The sequence below is a fragment of the Saccostrea cucullata genome, unplaced genomic scaffold (genome assembly GCF_032062105.1).
Source record: "Saccostrea cucullata isolate Sc308-1 unplaced genomic scaffold, CSIRO_AGI_Scuc_v1 ctg12099, whole genome shotgun sequence".
Taxonomy (NCBI): Eukaryota; Metazoa; Mollusca; class Bivalvia; order Ostreida; family Ostreidae; genus Saccostrea; species Saccostrea cuccullata.
The window spans coordinates 1-19,314 of NW_026928643.1; the positions used below are offsets into that span (position 1 = coordinate 1).

General features: G+C 29.8%; 1 long non-coding RNA gene across 1 annotated transcript; it reads right to left on the reverse strand.

Moving 5' to 3' along the window:
• Positions 1-203: 203 nt before the first annotated feature.
• LOC134278270 (uncharacterized) lies at positions 204-18,699 on the reverse strand. Its single transcript, XR_009994404.1, has 4 exons — positions 18,642-18,699; positions 2,512-2,679; positions 483-640; positions 204-267 (listed from the first exon to the last, which is right to left on the reverse strand). It is a non-coding gene; the product is annotated as an uncharacterized LOC134278270 (long non-coding RNA).
• Positions 18,700-19,314: the final 615 nt, after the last annotated feature.

Below are 19,314 nucleotides of genomic sequence, written 5' to 3' on the forward strand. Positions count from 1 at the left end.
GGGGTGCTTATGAGGACAGAGGAGGTTAATAGGGCTTCTAAGTTGCTCTATAAGAAGTACTCTTTCCATTATCAAGAATAGTGAAGAAAAATTAGTAAAATACAAATAATATACTTTCTTTCAGAAGTACTTTTCATCAATTACATTACACATAAATACTTGAGAACTTTTCCGTTTTCTTTAATATACTCATATTTCAGGTACCTTTTCAGTTCTTGCATCAACTCCACTGTCACTGCATACTGAGTTATTGCTTTCAGATTCAAGCTACGAAAGAGAAATGAATAGAGTTTTCTTTTTTCATCTAAGAAATGGACCATAGAAAATGATTTTTTTTTAAATAAATGTACTAAAAAGAATTATTCCAATATATTTTAATGTAAAGGCTATACTGCTAGAATCATCTTGTATATATTTTTAAGCATGTTTATGTATCAGTCATTTTACAAGGAAAATTTTATAACCAAACAAGAAATGCACACCTCTAAAACAGCATCATCTGGCCAAACATTAAGGTATCCACCATATTTCGTGTGTCGAGAATTCTCTTCCTCCCTGCTATCCCTTTCCCTTCCAATTGTTCTGGCCCGATGAGATCTCCCCCACTGGGTATCTCTTCGATTTGCATCTTCCTCTGTTTCTAAGGTATATAAATACTACATATAGATATTGACTTTTTAGTTTAAGTACCAAGTCTTCCTCACGCTTAAAGATGATAACAAATTGTTAAAAGATTTTGTCTGCCAATATTGTATAATGGGAATTTTTCATGTGCTGCTAATTCTTACTATATTTGTACATTTAAAAACCTGTAAAAGAGCCATGGCGCATTTGATCATCACTTTAACCTACTCTAGTAGTGATTTTAAAAACATTGTTTAACCAAAATTTTGTCTTACAATGTTAGTTTATACGAGTCTTAAGCAACTCACACAAAAATAATACCCAATTATTAATAGATCCCTCATATGATAGTTATAAAAATCGTTCAGTTTATATGGAGAATATAGTAAATACTGAGGTTCCCCCCTAAACAATGACAAACTGTAGCTAAAAACCACCCTTAAGGTCAGATGAAACGTTTCTAAAAAATATATAATTTTTCCTAGAAATTTGTCATTGAAGTGTTGGTACCTAAACAAGTTTCCTAAAAAAAAAATTAGAGTACCTTACCAGGCATTTGGACAAGACACCACAGGGTCATATTTCTTAAATATTCCTTATGGGTAATGCCAATATCACCATTTTGGTGTACTTATACTTAAAAACATTTTGAAAAAAATGTAGAAATCAGAAGAGAATGACAAATATGACTATTTTTTATATAAACGAAGCAATACACAACACATATTTGAGGAATGTGTCGTCTGACCTTAACCAGAAAAACAACTTCTGAATAATTTTATTTGGGTATGACTGCACTTCATTATGTTTAGATATTTCTGGTTAAAGGTTGTCTTCATATTGAAAATGTTGAAAATATGTATTTAATTTTTCTTCTAAAATTATTTCAAAATTCAAAAATCTGTCTTAATTCAATCCACTTGATTACCAAGATTTGGTGGAGTTGTGATATGATTGATGGATTGAAGACAAAGTGATTGTGAGTTCGAGTCTCACAGTGCGTGTTACTACGATCTTATTTTTTGGTGAAAATTAAAATATCAATATAAAAATTTTCCTTAAAATCTCATCTAAGTAAAATTGAAGTATACGTTTGTAAAATTTCTATAAATTGCACACATCCCATAACCACTATTATAATTTAAGCCATTATAAGTAACTCTAAAATAAGGAACAGTGTTGGCAGATATGTGTCATGTTTCTAAATTTACATTTTCAGTCATGGTATCTATAGATATCATTCAAAATGAGGATACAATAATGTATATATTACATAAACATTCTGAAATAAATGGGTTTTGGAAAAAATTTATGGTAAAAAATTATGTAGGTACTTTTTATGAACATTTTACATAGGAAATGCATTGAGAACTGTAAAAACATTGATTTGACAAAATCTTAAAAGGGAAGGTGGCTTGGTGGGTTAAATATACCAGAATATAAAATGTTTCATACCATTACACCTGATCATGAATTCTTCAAAAATTCTATACTAAAGCCAGGAACCTTGCCAATGTCCTTAAATTAATGTGTTTTACCAGTCCAAAACATATTCTATCAGTCCGAATAAATTTAAGAATTTACTACAATATATGTGATATGTGTTTTTCATGATGTAATTCAAAAGAAAATGGTTTAATTCTCACAGAAGTTATGATAGGAATTCAAAATAAAAGTAAATTTAAATCATATTCACATTATCTCAGTGGGCATTGAACTCCATGACAGACTAAATGTGTTTACTATTGACAGAGGATTGAAGGAAATTCTGATTTTGACAAAAAAAAATGATCTTTTTTGAAAGTAAATAACATGGATAAGATTTTGGATATGTGTATATGCAATGACACTTAAGTTTTTGACAGCTAAGTAATAGATGGCCCTTACCTGTTAAATCCAGAACTTCCACAGAATAGAACTTGCATTCATAATAAATCCTGCACTTCACAGAACGTTCCAGTACACCATCATATCCTTCAAGACGTTTTGACTCCACTACAGCAGTGTAACCATCAAAATCAAACAACACAAGCGCAAACTTGTGTGTACGTTTATCTACAAAGAATTGACTAAGTTTAAAATACAGCATTTTCAACTTCATTTAGGCTGCTGATTGACACCATATTATATGCGGTGCTCTCTTCTTTATGTGTATTAAACAAAGATTTTTTGGAAACTACCTTTTGGAACATCTTATGTTAAATTATAAAGTTCTACCCTTTTCATTCTTAGATATGAACATCCTTAAGGCCAACAATAAAAAAATTAATAGTTTTATGTACTCCGATTGTCCCATCAAATTTGTTCCTACTGCCATCATGACAGAAATGGAACATATATAACATGACATGATTAAATTACATTTCTTATGCTTTACAATAAAAATTACAGTATAATCCCTATTAGCTGCCCCGGGCTCTTGGAAAATAGCGTAAAGGGGGGGGGGGGGGCGGTTATTTTGTTATTCTTGCTAAAATTTTGACTGACATCATGGTCATATTTTAACTTCAAGAAATCTTTTAAAAATATAAAACAAATATCAGAGAACCACTAAAAATTGTCTGACCTTCCTTTAAATTACAACAATTCACCCAAATTATGCTATATGACTCATTTTCCCACTTTGAAATTAGGGAATAGACAAGCTTTCAGAAATACATGATTAGGTCCTATGGTATTTTCATCTTGATTGGATGATTTTTCTGCATTTTACAGGTTTGTTTCCTTTTTTTGTTTGGAAAACTATTAGACTTGCAATCATCAAACTTCACAAGTTTATGTATCTTGGGAGGCAGAGTGTCTCATGTATTTCAAGGTCACCGTGACCTTTAATTCAAGTGAAATTAAAAAAAAACTGCCTTTAAAGATCCCAAACATGTAAGAATGTTCCAGTATCCCTATTTAAAGCAATATTGAGACGTACAAACACATGAAGTTATGAATATATATATATGGACATTAACAAAACATAGGTGCCGGTGTCACTTTTTACTACCATTTGTCCAAAAGAGAAATTTTTCCCTCTAATATGAAATCACTTGTACGTTATGAGAAAAAGATTACAATGGGGTTTTATTGTGGAAGTGACAGTACTTGGAAGCAATTAGAAAGAATACTATGCAGAAGATCTATGCAATATTGAGGCGCTAGAATACAATTTTACTGAAAAAAAAAAATATTTCAATTAAAGAAAAATATTACACAATAATACAACAACGTCTCTTTCGTTTTCTGCTTTTCAAGAACATGTACCCTATTATTGAAAGTAGATTTGTAAATAAATATAGTTAAGCTTGATAAAATCATTAAATGTACCATTCTTTCTATAACATTAAATAAATTTTAAATGCCGTAAACATCATTCATTTATTTATGCATGTTTGTATACGGAAACAACCTGTCCCACTTCCATTCTGAAATGGATACTGTTTGCGTCTCTATCCTAGGAGAATGACAATCTCGAAACTCAAGTATTTATTTTATATGCAAAATGCTACTACAAACAAATGTATATTTGCTAAATTATTTTCAAACGTCCAAAAAGATTCTATTTCAAAAGACAAGTGATAATCAGAAAGTGGTGAAATTAAATCAAGATCTGGACCTTCCTTAAAATCATTTCTCATTTGCTTAAAATTATTCCTTCAAAAGTTTTTTTTTACTGATGAGCCTAGTAACCTTGTACAAACTTGTGCCAATGGTAAAAGATGCATACATTGTAATACATTTATAAAACTTGTTTGAATGTAGAAAATTTACAAAAATACTTTTTTTTTCTTATTGCAAAGCATGATTCGGTAGTTTTTTTTTAGACAAATTGCTTCATAATCGTTCTTTTCATAGAAAATACATACTTGGGTTTTTTTTAAGTTCTAAAAATAGCACGCATCTTTTGATGTGTGAAGAAAATGAGGTTAAGTTTTATTTCTTTGACAGAACTATGTAATTTATTAACAGATTTTTGTTATTTCTAGTTGTTTTTCACTGAACATAGTAAAGAAACATTTACATATAATGTTACGAAGTTTGCATCTACATTTAATCATAAAATAGACAGCGACTACAGCTCTAGATTGGTTCATGTGTTCAATCGTGTACATTTGTTTGCATAAAAAAATTTCCCTGCAATAAAAAAAAATCCCAATTTTTCTCTGATGAAAAAAAAAATTATTTTCTGTGCGAAACCATGAACATAAAAGATGTTTCTTGTTGAATAAGTACAGACTGTGTACTAATTAAGGTTGTGACCAAGTGGAAAAAAAAATCTTCCTGGTTCATTAAGGTTCATAAAATAACTGTAACAGAGAGGAAATTAATAAATAAATAAGCCCCCGCCACAGCATGATACACCCGTCAAACATTGTTCAATAATCATGAATTGGTTAGGATGAAAGAAAATCAGTTAGCCTTGTTTAACAGAGTGACACAATTTTCAATTATCTAATTTCCATTTCTTATAATACATCTCTAAGGGACTTTACAGTGTAGGGATTGATTATAATAAATAATTTAATACATCATAAAATTCTAAACTGGTGTGTTGGAGCATAACAAATATCCATCTGCAGCTTTAAATTGTTTATTGCATATTTTACGAAATAATGGAAATGTTACAGTCTAATGAAAAAAAATCAAACGTAAATTATTCTTCAGACTATAAAATTTTAAGTGTTGCAAATGTGTATAAAAATTGAATTATAATTTTTTTTTTCAATGTACATGTATAATTAGTTTTAATCATTATGTACAATACTAATTTAGTTTTAATCATACATGCACACTAAACATCAATTTGTTTTGATTAATTACACCAATTGAAAGATCTTTATCTGGACTAGCCATCAAGGGTGTCTTCTAGCTATTCCCATCAAGAACTCTAAATTAACACAAGCAACTATGAGGCCATATCTTTTTGCCTAACTCCCAAAAGATAACTCTGCATAAGATCTAGGGACGCTCAAAGCTCCTGACAATAAACTCATTAATTTCTCTCTAATTTGACATACAAGTTTCTGCTATCAAAATTTTTCTTGACCAGTGCTTGATAATCATGCCTATGGGACAAACTGAATTCCTCTCAAAGCATAAACATTTACAGATTGCTGTAAAGTATACAATGAAAAAATAAGTTTTTACTTAATTTAACATTTTTAAATAAGGATACAACTATATTTTTACAATTTTTACGATTATGAAGTTTAAAATTAAAGACTTAGTTTTAAAAAAAATAATTATTTAAATCAAAGGTCACAGTGACCTTGAAATAGGCCACGACACACCTTCTACTTTAGCTGTATACTTTTGCCAAGTTTGAAAGCTCTAGGTCTCATAGTTTTCTAGTTATGAGCCGGACAGGATTTTTCCATATTTGGCTATAGCATCTTTATTAAAGGTCAGAGACATAAACATTTGTTACAGATTGCTGTAAAGTATATAATGAAAAAATAAGTTTTTTACTCAATTTAACATCTTTTAATAAGGATACAACTATAATTTTTTACATTTTTTAGGATAATGAAATTTAGAATTTAAAAGATTAATTTTTTTTCTTTTTTACAAAATTTCTCTTTAATTAAAATTCACAGTGACCTTGAAATAGGCCGTGATGCACCTTCTACAATAGATGTATACTTTTGCCAAGGTCTAATAGTTTTCTACTTATGAGCCGGACAGGATTTTTCCATATTTGGCTATGGCATCTTTATTAAAGGTCAACGCAACCTACTTTTCATGCGCTACACACCGTCTTCCCAAGAAGTATCAGTTGACAAAGTTTGACAATCCTAGGCCTAATAGTATTCTAGTTATGAGTCAGACAGGAATGGACAGACGGACACTGACATGAAGCCTATAACATAATACGTCCCATCTTGAGACAGGAATAAATTATTCAGAACTAAATTATTTTTACTTTTAGCTTTTTTTTTCAAAATAGGGAAAACCATTTGGTTTTCAAATCTATAGTTATTTATTTTATAGAGAAGAATTCGTTGGGGAGGGTGGTATTATCATAATAAATATTAATAAATATTTATATTTTAGTTTGATTTTATTTTCATGATTTTCGCAATTCCCTGTACATATGAATAAAAAAATTCCATATTTTTTCAGATAACATAATAACAAGATTACATGTATATTTTTTTTATCTCCCAGACTTGTTCTTGTATAAATATGGATTTTTTTGTCAAAGATAAAAGGTCAAGGACATTGTTAAGAATTTATTTATGTTGCTTTATACTCTAGACTTATCAATATATAAGAACATTGTATGGCATAATCATACGAACGGTGTTGAGAATGAAAAGTTGTGTATCAGCAAACGGATACTAAAATTGCAGGTAGGGGTACATGTAGTAAATGCTTAATTGTTCACAAATATCCTGGAAAATAATATTTTATGTATTTTATTTTTGTAAAAAATGTGATTAAAGTAATTTCTTATCAAAGTAATTTGTAACCCAGTGACACTCTTCTTTTTTTAATTAAAAAAAATAAAATTGTTTTTTATAAGAAATACACAACTAACATTGAGTAACACATTTTAATCTGTAAATTTTACTAGTTCATTGTAACTTTTGAAAAAAAAAATCTTTTATTATGAAGAGTCTATGTTATTTTTGTTCATCTAAAGTAAAATTAAAGTCTGAAAATGAGTTTATTTCACGGAATTCTTCTATGGTATTACACACCCTTCACTGTTTAAAACAACGGGGGTATGATTTGAAAATCCTACTTTTTGCAAATATGCCTGGAAAAAACTTTATGTAACTTTGGAATTTAATCTTCCAAACATTAAAGATGAGGAAATATAAAGTAAAATTGCATTCTTGAACAATGCTTGTTATACATCTAATAAATACCTTATTGAAATGAGATCTTTTGGCATTAAATTCAAAATAACAAAAATGGTGCAACTTGGAAATTTTGCTAATTTTCATTAATGTTTAAGATTTTGTTTAGTTTTTAATATTTTAGATGTTAATTGTACACTATTAATCTTATAGATATGTGCATCAAGTTGATAAATAGACTTACATGTATAATAAGTTATCTGTATTTTTCTTTAGTCTGTCAATGAACCACCTTGGTGCATAGAAAATTGCAAAAAAGGGCCGTAATATTGGTATTCTCTGTATTTTAAATGTATTCTAATTTCAAAAAATTTTTTGACAAGAAATAATTTAAAGAACATATAAAATAATGTCTAGTGTTACATCATATGCTCATAGAAATAATTGGTTAACAGTGCAATTTTTGTCCTGATTAACATTAAGTGAAACTTTAACTACTTCAAAAGCACAAACAAGAGGCCCATGGGCCACATCGCTCACCTGAGTAACTTGGGTGATACAGTTCTTTACCAGATTCCCCCCTTGCTATACCTTTCATGCCCACTACCCCCTCCCTTTTATGATTTTAAAACTTTCGGATCTAGACTACCCCAGGATGCTTCCATATAATTTAAGCTTTCCTGGCACTGTGGTTCTTAAAGAGAATATTTTTAAATATTTGTTCTATACATTTCTATGTAAAACTTGGAATTCCCAATGTGGCCCCGCTCTACCCCCTGGGGTCATGATTTTAATAATTTAATATCTACACTACCCAATGATGCTTCCACATAAGTTTCAGCTTTCCTGGCCCTGTGGGTCTTGAGAAATAGATTTTTCAAGATTTGTTCTATGTATTTCTATGTAAAACTTTCATACCCAAAGAAAGGTCTTATCACAAAGAATACACATATGAAATATGAAAATTATAGCTCCACTAAATCAAAAGATATGGGCAAGGTTAAAGTTTTTGTGACGGACGGACAGACTGACCGACCGACGGACAGACTGACAGACGAATGAGATTTAATGTCCCCTCCCTTTCGCGAAAGCGGGGGACAAAAAAGTATACCCGAAAACAGGTTTCCCCCATACAACCTTATGTTTACAGAGTACACTCTATCAATGACAAGAGAGCCATGGCCAATATGGCTCACTTGAGCACATTGGTTTGAAAAAAAGGCAAAAATACTTCTGTATTGAGAAGTGGGAGGACTGGTAATTGATACAACCTGAGGATGCTTCCATATTATAAATCTAACAAATGCCTTTGCTATTTTTGAGCAGATGATTCTTTCCTATTTATTCACTTGTCCCTTCCCACTTTATTGTGGCCCAGTCCTACCTCTAGGGACCCTCATTTGAAGCAGCGTGACTTTGTACTACCTGATGATGCCTTCATATCATTACATGTATGATTTAACAAGACTTTCCTGTTATTTGGGGAGAAAAATTCCTTGATTTCTAAGTAAAACTTTCGTCGTCAATTGCAGCCCCCCGATCCCCCACCCCAACCCCTTTCTTCATTACTTGAACAAATTTGAATCAACACTACGTGAGGATGTTTCAATAAACATGATAAAGATATGACCATATACTCCTATGTAAGTCTTTGATCATCAGTTGTGGCCCCGCTCAACCCGAGGGTAACGATTTGAACAAACTTGAATCTACACTACTAAAATGAGAATGTTTCCATATAAGTTACACTTTCCTGGTTCTTGAGAACACCTTAAAGATTTTTCCTCTATATTCGTAAGTAAATCTTTGATCATAAATCGTGGCCCCATCCTACCCCTGGGGTTCATGATTTGAACAAACTTGAAACTGCATTACCAAAGGATGTTTTCATACAGTCAAGTTTCATCTTTCCTAGCCACCTGGTTCTTAAGTAGAAGATTTTTAAAAGATTACATTAATTATGCCCCCGGATCGAAAGATTGGAGGTATATTGTTTTTTTTTCCTGTCTGTTTGTTTGTTTGTTTGTCCCCCCCCCCAACTTTAACCTAGCCCATAACTATTGAGTGGTTGGGGCTATGGCTTTCATAATTCATAGGTGTGTTACTTGTGACATGACCTTTCTTTGGGTACCACCAAATTTGACCTCTTGACCTTGACCTTGGAGTTTGACCTACTTTTATTCTATTTGTTATCAACTTTAACCTTCGCAATAACTTTTGAACAGATCGAGATAGAGACATCATATTTGAAATGCATACTCCACTAAGTGAGCACTTTCAACTGACACAAAGGACAATGACCTTTTGACCTTGACTGTGACTTATATGCTAAAAATAGATTTTTCGAACTTTCGGTATAACTTTTGAACCATGGGAGAAAAAGACTTTATATTTGGTATTTCTCCTTCATTATTTAAGTGTTTTCAAACAACACCCAGGTCAATGACCTTGTGACCTTGACTGTAACCTTTATGTTAAGAATAGCTTTTTCGAACTTTGTTGCCGCCGGGGGCACAGTGTTTCACAAACACATCTTGTTTTTTACTAATTTTTAATTATCTCACTTTAGAATAAGATGAGGCCCTTCATTTTACCAAACTTGAATCCCTTTCAGAATACTTTTGCTTTGTGGCAACTTTGATTGAAATTGGCCCAGTGGTTATTGGGAAGAAGTCAAAAATATAACAAGTTTACAGACAGACAGCCGAACCACCAGAGAGACGCCTGACAAAATATGATCAGAAAAGCTCACTAGAGCCAAGCTATTAAATAAGGCCAAAATAAAATTGTAGATTGCTTGGAATTGCCTCCCACCTCACTTAAATGCCCCCTCCTGAAAAAGCTTTATTAAAATTTGGAAGATTTTTGTTTTATTTAATCATTTTTTTTTGGGGGGGGGGGGGGGGCATTTTACATGTATCACATGCTGGCCCATTGTACATGTATCACTTGCGCCATACAAAACACTGATATAATGTTTCAGCTCTATCTAAAATTAGTTTTTTTTTTGTTAATGGTAGATAGTTTTTTAAAGTCCGAAAAGTTATTTACTGTTTACTAAGATTTTTATCAGAAATCGAAAAATTTTCTTCAATTAAAAAAAAAAAAACTTTCCTCCCTACTGCATGTGCCTGAAAATTTTCATGCAGCAATTCCAAACAAACAATTTTTTAAGGATGGCCTTAATTTGAAAAAAAGTGACTTACCAGGTTTGTCTGAAACTGCCATTCTGATATATCACATAACACAATAAAATTCAGTACTAATTTAACTCACACAGGTGGGATTGTACCTGAAGGTCCCCTTGCTACATTTATATATACACTAAGTTTGTCTTCAGAATTTTGGTTTAACCAATCAGGGCAAAGATACATCAAGAAAATTAACCAATCAAATTACTTTAATTGACACACCAGTGAGCTTTACCAAGTTTAACAAAAAATTGGGAATAAATAATTAGATTTCAAATTTTAATTTTTTTTCTGATATAAATTTTCATATTTGACAAAGCTGATTTTAAATAACTTTGGAAAAGCCCTGGACCTTGGAATTTGGAATTTAATAACATTGCATCACTAGTTGGGAACTCTTATTACATATATTGTTTTTCAAAAAAAACACTTAATAAGTTGAATAACATTGTTCTTTTTATCTAATTATTCAAAACTAAAAAAAAAAAAAACAGAGAACAGATCAATTAAAATTATGCTTTACAGAATGCACTCGTGTTTCTTAAAATTTGTTAATTAATTTTTATTCAAATTTCCAAACCTGGCCATGTCTCTTTTACATGAATTGGATCAATTTAAGTTGTAGAGTATTTTTTAATTTATTCAAAAACTGAACATATGCAGTCAAATTTTGGGAAAAAAGAGAGAGGTTTTGCAAATTGGGAATAGGGCTCATTTTGGTCCTACACAGGGTATTGGAGAATCCCTGTTGACTTCAATAGTTTTTTTTTTATTTTTCAAATGATACAAAAATCTTCACAAAGAAACATCACAATAAAATTATAGATTTAGTAAGAATTTCATTTAGGATTTCACTAATAAGAGCTGAAATGCATAATGATATTTGTTTTAAGAAAAATTATAATAAATTACTAGATGTATCATGTTGGAGGTCAGTTCATGGATATATAGTCAAGAATCTTATATTAAGAGCTATGGGTACATGTATGATGGAAATAGGTCATCTTACATGTTTTGAAAAACTCCATTCTGAATATTATTTATTCACTTGTTTCTGAATGAACAAAGAATTATTTCAATTGTTTTGGTTAATTCTTTAAAGAAAAATACATACTAAATGTATAATAATTCATATTTAAGATATAAACATTTGTTCATAGGAATCAGGATAAATAATATTGTTGTTACATGTGTATAATATGAAGAGGGAAAAATTTCTCTCTGAAAATTTCAATAGGCATCTGGTGGAGAAAATTGAGAAATCAAAAGAAAAATTGTATTGTTTCCACAAAATTTCAAAAGTTTTGGGTTAAGCTTTTTTTTTAATATTTAGGAAAGGGAAAGCATTTTCTTCTTCAGATAACTCTTCTAATCACTCCCGATTAAAAACATTAATATTTGAAGTTTGCTGCTAAACCTTAATTATTAAAGTATTTATACTTATGGTAGTCGGATCCTAAGGTTTATTAAATTAGCAGATAAGTAATCAAAAATACTCATGAAAGTGTATCTGAATTCACAAAGTTATATATATTCATCCACAGTATTTCTTTACAGATATAGATTTAAGTTAATCATATCATATAGGGAAAATTGACAAATCTCCATTATTTTTGCACAAAAAGCGAATTTCAACATCAGCAATGCATTTTCTAATTGAAAATTGATCAACAAATATATTTTAGGTAAAAAAAAAAAAAACAGGTATTTAAGCATTTACGGTAGATAAATTGTCATGAATATTATACTTATTTGGTAATTTTTGTCTTCTGTTTGAACTTCCTGTCATATATTCTATACTACATAGTATAAAAGGCTTTTACTGTCAATGCAGGACATGTACCGCATATAACTTCTCATTCATATCATGCTAATAAGCACTGGTATCTAAGGCTGGATTCAAGAAGATCTAATTTCTCTAAAACTGCATTAATTTTTTCTCCTTTGGTAGCGTACAAATGTCAACTTTAATTATATCTTTAATAAGAAATCCAAAGACCTTGTATTTTATAAAGATGAATACAATTCAAATTGTTGCATAAAAAAATTTCATTTTCAAGCCTAATTTTGATGCATTTCAAATTAATTATAAATTTTTGGAGTTATCCTTCCTGGCTGAGGATCGGATATTCTTAAATTAATGTATTTTGCAGAGATTTGTGGGTATTTTTTAGGCCATCTGTACAAATTCTTAAAAATTCACCAATATTCAGAAAAAAAATTCAATTAATACTTAAAAACTCTTGTGTTTTTGGTGCAATGCCAAAGACGTTTAATTCAGATGGCTAAGATAATTAAGGACTACTGAAACAAGTAAATAAGATGTGACATTGTACAATTGGGTTATTTTAACAGGTTTAGTGTCATTTATTTGTAAAATTTGGTATAAATGATAATCTTCAACTGGGGAATAATTATTATTTTCTTTTTTGCATTCTAAATTGATGATCTGCTTCTGTTTTCTTTGATGTTCATTCTAGCTATGATAATTTGGAATTTACTTTAAACAATAGACCCTAATTAGTGGACTACTGAAGGAGAAGTTCAAAGGACAGTGTGTGTATACCTGTACATGTGTACAACTAGCACTGAACACCTGTCCATGGTTAGCGCTTGTGTATATATACACATATCATGTATATTGGGAACTTTCAGTGTTCAAAGAGTTGAGTTTATTTGCTACACTATACACAAGAATATTCTGTTCTTTGAAAAATAAAATTTGTTTCATCTTTTTGTTAAAATCATTATTTTTTATAGCCGGTTTATTAATTTTTTTTATAATAACTTGTTTGAGTTATTTTGACTGTTATTTATTTTTAAATATCTGACATACATTATATAAAACAAAACCATGACAAAAAAGAAAATTCCAACCTTGAAAAATTATTTAAAGTATGTAAAGCAGATATATTTTTACTGATGGCTTTAAGGATATCTGATTTTTCAGTTTTTAGGATAAAATTTTAAAAAAAATTAATATTTAATTAAAAAATCATCATTATTACTAAAAGCCTGAAAAAAATTTTTTCATGCCACAATTTTCATTTTTTCATCTTTGAATTTTTGAAAGTCATAGAAAAGGTGTTATAAAAAGTTTATAATATATAAATGTACCCTATGAATGTAAAAAATAATATTTTTAGCTAAAGCCAGATAAATTTAATCTTTAGAGAAAATTCATCCCACCTGCTGAACCCTCTTAAAAATGCCCACCCCTATGTTTTTTATTTTGATTTTTGAGTGTTAAAAGTATTTTCATGTATTTTTTATTCAGAAAGAATTTGGATTAAAATTTAAGAGTTAGCTGCCGTCTGTATTAAAAGTTGCATGTCGCTATTTTTAGCAAAAGAGCCATGTGAAAAAATAAAGAAAAATTGGCAATAGAAGCAGTTTAAATGTGTATAGGAAGAGATATATTTGTCAGTAAAATTAGGGAAGGCAGATAAGAAAAATTAACAGTAACACATCTCGATATCATCACTGGCATGAGCAAGTTTTAGAATGATTTATAACAAAACGTAAATATAGACAAGGAAAAGACCTGGTCAAGTTTTGCCGATATATGTATGTGACTTTGTATTTAAAAAAATTTATAAAACATAACATAAAAATTAATATTTAAAAAAATAATGTTAAGAAAATGTTATATATTAAAACTTTTCGGGCCTTCATCTTTGAATTTTTGAAAGTCATAGAAAAGGTGTTATAAAAAGTTTATATATGTACCCTATGAAAGGAAAAAATAATATTTTTAGAGAAATAAGATTTTCTTGAATTGAGCCTTAGATTCCAATGCTAATTGGCATGATATAAAATTGAAGGGATTTGTGATATCAGCCACATTACATTTCCAGAATTTTTGGTAATTATAAACTTTTCATTTCCAACATTTTTCAAATACATATCTAGTTCCTAAAGTAACAGATTTTATTACTTTACTAATGGGAAATTTAAAGGAATAAATCATGAATAAATTATTGAAATTTTGTATATCTATCAGTGACTTGGACATAAGAATGGCGATGTCACGGACATTTCAATTAGTGCACATTCGATATGGTGACAAAGTTAACTGCTCATCAAACTCTTTCACCAAGACTTAGTACTAAATGTATGCATAGATGTTTTTTATTATTAATATTTTGGTATAAATAATTTTAAATTTACATTTTCTTTTACTTAGAAAACATTGAATTGCCCCATAGGCAAATTTCGGAAATGAAAAAAAAATTATATCTGAAATGTAAACAAAAAAAATGTCGGAAATTAATAAATTTAAAAATATGTCCAAAATGCTATGCAATGCAGCGGTGATATCCTGCAATCTAACGAAAGCCTTTTACCATGTTTACACTTTGTATTTTAGAATACTTGAAGGAAACAGAAGACATAGAATACCAAATAAGTGAAATAAATCATGAAATTTTCTCAGAGTGCCTGAATACTTAATGCAAATATATTTGTTGATCAGTTTGTAAAAATGCATAACTGATATTCATATTAACTTTTTCTGCATAAATATTGGAGATTTCACAATTCTCCCTATATAATATGATTAACGTTAATGAAAATCTGTGGGTAAAATTAGATTACTTCGGGGATCATATGGATTCAAGTATATTTTTATGAGTATTTTCAATAACCTTTCATTGACCTTGGCATTATTTGAAAGAGTTTAATTATCGGAGTGTGTATACCAAATATGATGACTCTATCTCCTATGGTTCAAAATTAATTGGAAAGTTGAAAAATCTAAATTTTTACATGTAACATCTAGGTCATTGAAAAAAGCTCAATTAGTGGATTAAGCATATAAATAAATATCTTTCCAAAGTTATGCAAGGTCACAGTTGACAACAGACAGACAAGAAGACAGACAGAACTAAAACTATATATGCCCCGAATCTATAGATTTGGGCTCATAAAAAATCTTGCTCAAGTTGTACTTTACATCAATCTTTAAAACCATTGGTAGCTGGTTAACCAAAAAGTGAAATAAATCATGAAATTATTCCCCATGGTGCCATGTTGTATACTTCCCAGATTCCTTCAATATTCAACCAAGTTCAATTTGTTATACTGATTACTGAGGTAAAGCTAACTCTGTTTTTCTTACAAAAATAAGTTTTTTAAAGCCTCTATTAATTAATAAATTTGAGACTGTAAACATCCCCCCATATATTCATGGCATGCATGTTTAAAATTGGTTGCTCAAAGAGAAAATTCACTGATAGCGGCTAAGGGGAATAACTCCTAGGCATAATTTGTCAAAGGAAAACCATCTATAGGGAATGTAGTGGTAATGTATACTTTTTAAAATATGTACAGTCAGGGGTGTGATTGAAATCCATCATTTTTAAAAATGATGATTTCTAGTCATTAAATTGATTTTTAATAATGATGGAAATTCATCTTTTTTTAGAAAAATGATGAAAAACAGTCATTTCTATTTTGAAATTTATTTTAGAAATAGAGTTACCTCTGATATTAAAAATGACTGTATTTCATCATTTTTTATCAAATTGTTACATCTAACTTCATTATCTCGGTTTACGGGACGCACTAAATTATTTTGGTTTCAATTACTTGTCAAGATGTTTCTCTACACAAGGGTCTATGGCAGGATAGTGTACTATATCTAATTACTGTAGTAAATGGGTTGGGAAAATTGACTTGGGAATAAAAATATGATGAAAAGACGTCATATTTACAAAAATCAGAAGATCATGTACATTATATACTTAGAAGAAATGACGATTATCCATCGTTTTTAAAAATGATGGATTTCAGTCACACCCCTGACTGATGTAGCAGTCATGTAATATTTTTTGTAGCTAGGAATGACTAAGTAACACTTAAAATGAAAAGTTCAAAAAGTAGCAGTAATTATAACACAAAAAAACTAATATGTATTTCATTTCATTTTAGAGTGTAAAACATTGAATAGTATCAGAAAGAATCTTTTTCATGTACACCCCAGATGTTGTAAAACACCAAATACAGTGGTATTATCCGGACACATGGCAGCCATGTTTTAGGACATCTCTGAATCACCAGTTAATTAAGACAAAATAATATTTAAAATTTCGTTCAGATGAAAAATTCGGATACCAAGTTCAATTTGTTATACTGATTACTGTACACTCAAGTTTTGTGAAATTACATGTATGTCGATGACAATTTAAAATCTTAAAAAACCTTTGTATATTTGTATATTTATTTTATAAAGCCTCTATTAATTAATGTTAAACCCTCTCTCCTTTTTTTAAAATTCTTTTTTCATAATCATTGTATTTTATTGCTATTCTTTGCACATATATTTATGCATGCATAAATTTTTAAAATTGGTTTCTACAAAGAGAATTTATATATATCACTGATGTACGGCTGATGTTGGTGTGAGTGAAATAAAGGCAAAATTTGTCAAAGGAAAACCATCTCTAGTGAATGTAGTGTTAATGTATACTTTTTAAAATATGTAGCAGTAATGTAACATTTTTTGTAGCTATATAATGACTAAGTAACACTTGTGAAAAATTCAAAAAGTTTGACAGATGTGTTAATATAAAAAAAAAAAGAAAAAGAATCTTTATTTCATTTCATTTTAGAGTGTAAAACATTGAACTTTTGCATTATACATTAAACAATCAATTACAAACCACAGATGTTTTTTGTTATAAAAATTTTTAAATAACTCAAGTTTTGTGAAATTAATCAATATTTAAATTTAAAATTTAAATTCTTAAAAAAACCGGTAATATTGTATATTTTTCATTATGATTTATATTTAAAATAAATCGATCATTGATTCCTTCATAATCTAAATATTTCTACCCTCCGCACAATATAAATTTTTTATTCATTGTATGTTTATATTGCTATTCTTTGCACATATGTTATGCCTCTCATTTATGCTACATCGTGTATCATAATTCATAAATTTACAACCTGTCTAATACATATTTGCTTTCTTTTTCTTTTTCCACAATCAAAAACAAGTGAAACAACATTTATTTATATTGTACCTAAACATGTACCACTGATGTACAAATGGTGTGAATAGTGAAATAAATAAATGAATTAGATCTTGAAACCTTTTTTTTCTACAGAAACCCTGCCTTGCCAATGACCTTAATTATCATAATATATGTTAGAAAGGTTCATGCCCAAAACTTTTTTTTTAGACCTAGCAATTTTCTGCAGACAGGGTACAGTGTAATCCATCTTTAGGAATTAATTCTGACAATTCAGAAGTCTACAAAGCATTTCACAATTAATAACTTTGATATAAACAATTTAAGCATTCTGAACATTTTAACAGGCAACAAAAAATTAATTGATACTATTACATACATGTACTTTATTCTATGAAGTCCATAACACTGATTCCTCTTCATAAATTGATACTGTAAATTATTGTCTTCATTAAAATTTCTAAAGGGGGGGGGGGGGGGGCAATTGTGATAGGGATACATTTACATGTAGGTAAAATTTTCATAATCTATGATTTTCAATTTTTCAGTAATATTGAAATTGGCCTCAGGGTGTTGTATAAGTTACAGCTAAGTTGTTGCCAGAAAACTTGGCTTAAAAACTATTAAGTTTCGGAAATAACATACTAAAACAATTACATGTATTCAGAATTTTTGTAATTGAGCTCTTGAAAAATGTCAGCATGACGATTTTCGATTTTGTGTTCGCTGCTACATGTATCTTGTAATGAATTCTAATACTGTTTTGTTATCACCAAATATTCTATCATGTACACCTACACAAAAAATCCTAACTACGATACATTCATGTTCAAGACATTTGTCAAATTTATCTTGGCAATACAATATAGTAGTACTAGTACCCTTGCAATCACTGCACATGTACGACCAAGGAAATTCGAGTTATAAAAAATAACTACCGTCTCTACACTACAGTGGGCTACAGTGTGTAAACCACACTTTTATAAATGCTATATACAATTTGATCACAGCCAATAATTAATAGTGTAAAAGACAATAATTATAATATTACGTACCTTGTTATCCATCTTCATTAGTCAACCGTACACCACGCCGCCCTGTACAATAATGGCGCCCAGACGGGTCAACGCAATCAGCTGACTCCGGTATAAATAACGCCGAATTATGATTTTTTCACAAAATATAATCATTTGAAATATCATTTCATATTTTAATTATATCGTAAGGAATTTTACAGACATGTATAGGTGAATTCCTTGCCAAAAATAATAATATTAGTTGTAGCGTATCTTTTTGTGAAAAACGAATCCGTAAAATTAGTAAACCAGCATAATCCTGGTTTTAAGTAGGTCAATGCTGGTTTTTAATTAGGTCAATGCTAGTTCTATCCTTTGCTTGCTGATGCTGATCCAAGTAATGCTGTTTTTTTAAATGCTGATGCTGATGCTAGTTCTATCCTGATGCTACTTATGCTGATTTTGATGCTGGTTTTTGTAACAAAATTAGTTCCCTGCACTGTACAAGGATCAGGATATGTTGAAGATTGAAAATTGTTCAAGGCATGACCCTAGGGCAAAGAGCGTGGTCTCAAGGTCACTTCAAAGTTGACCTAAATTTACATTTAATAAAAACGTGTATATTTTTCTTACTATAAGGACTAGGATCATCAAATCCTGTAAGTTGATGCATCTTACAATTTCACATCATATTAACTCAAAAGTAGGTCAC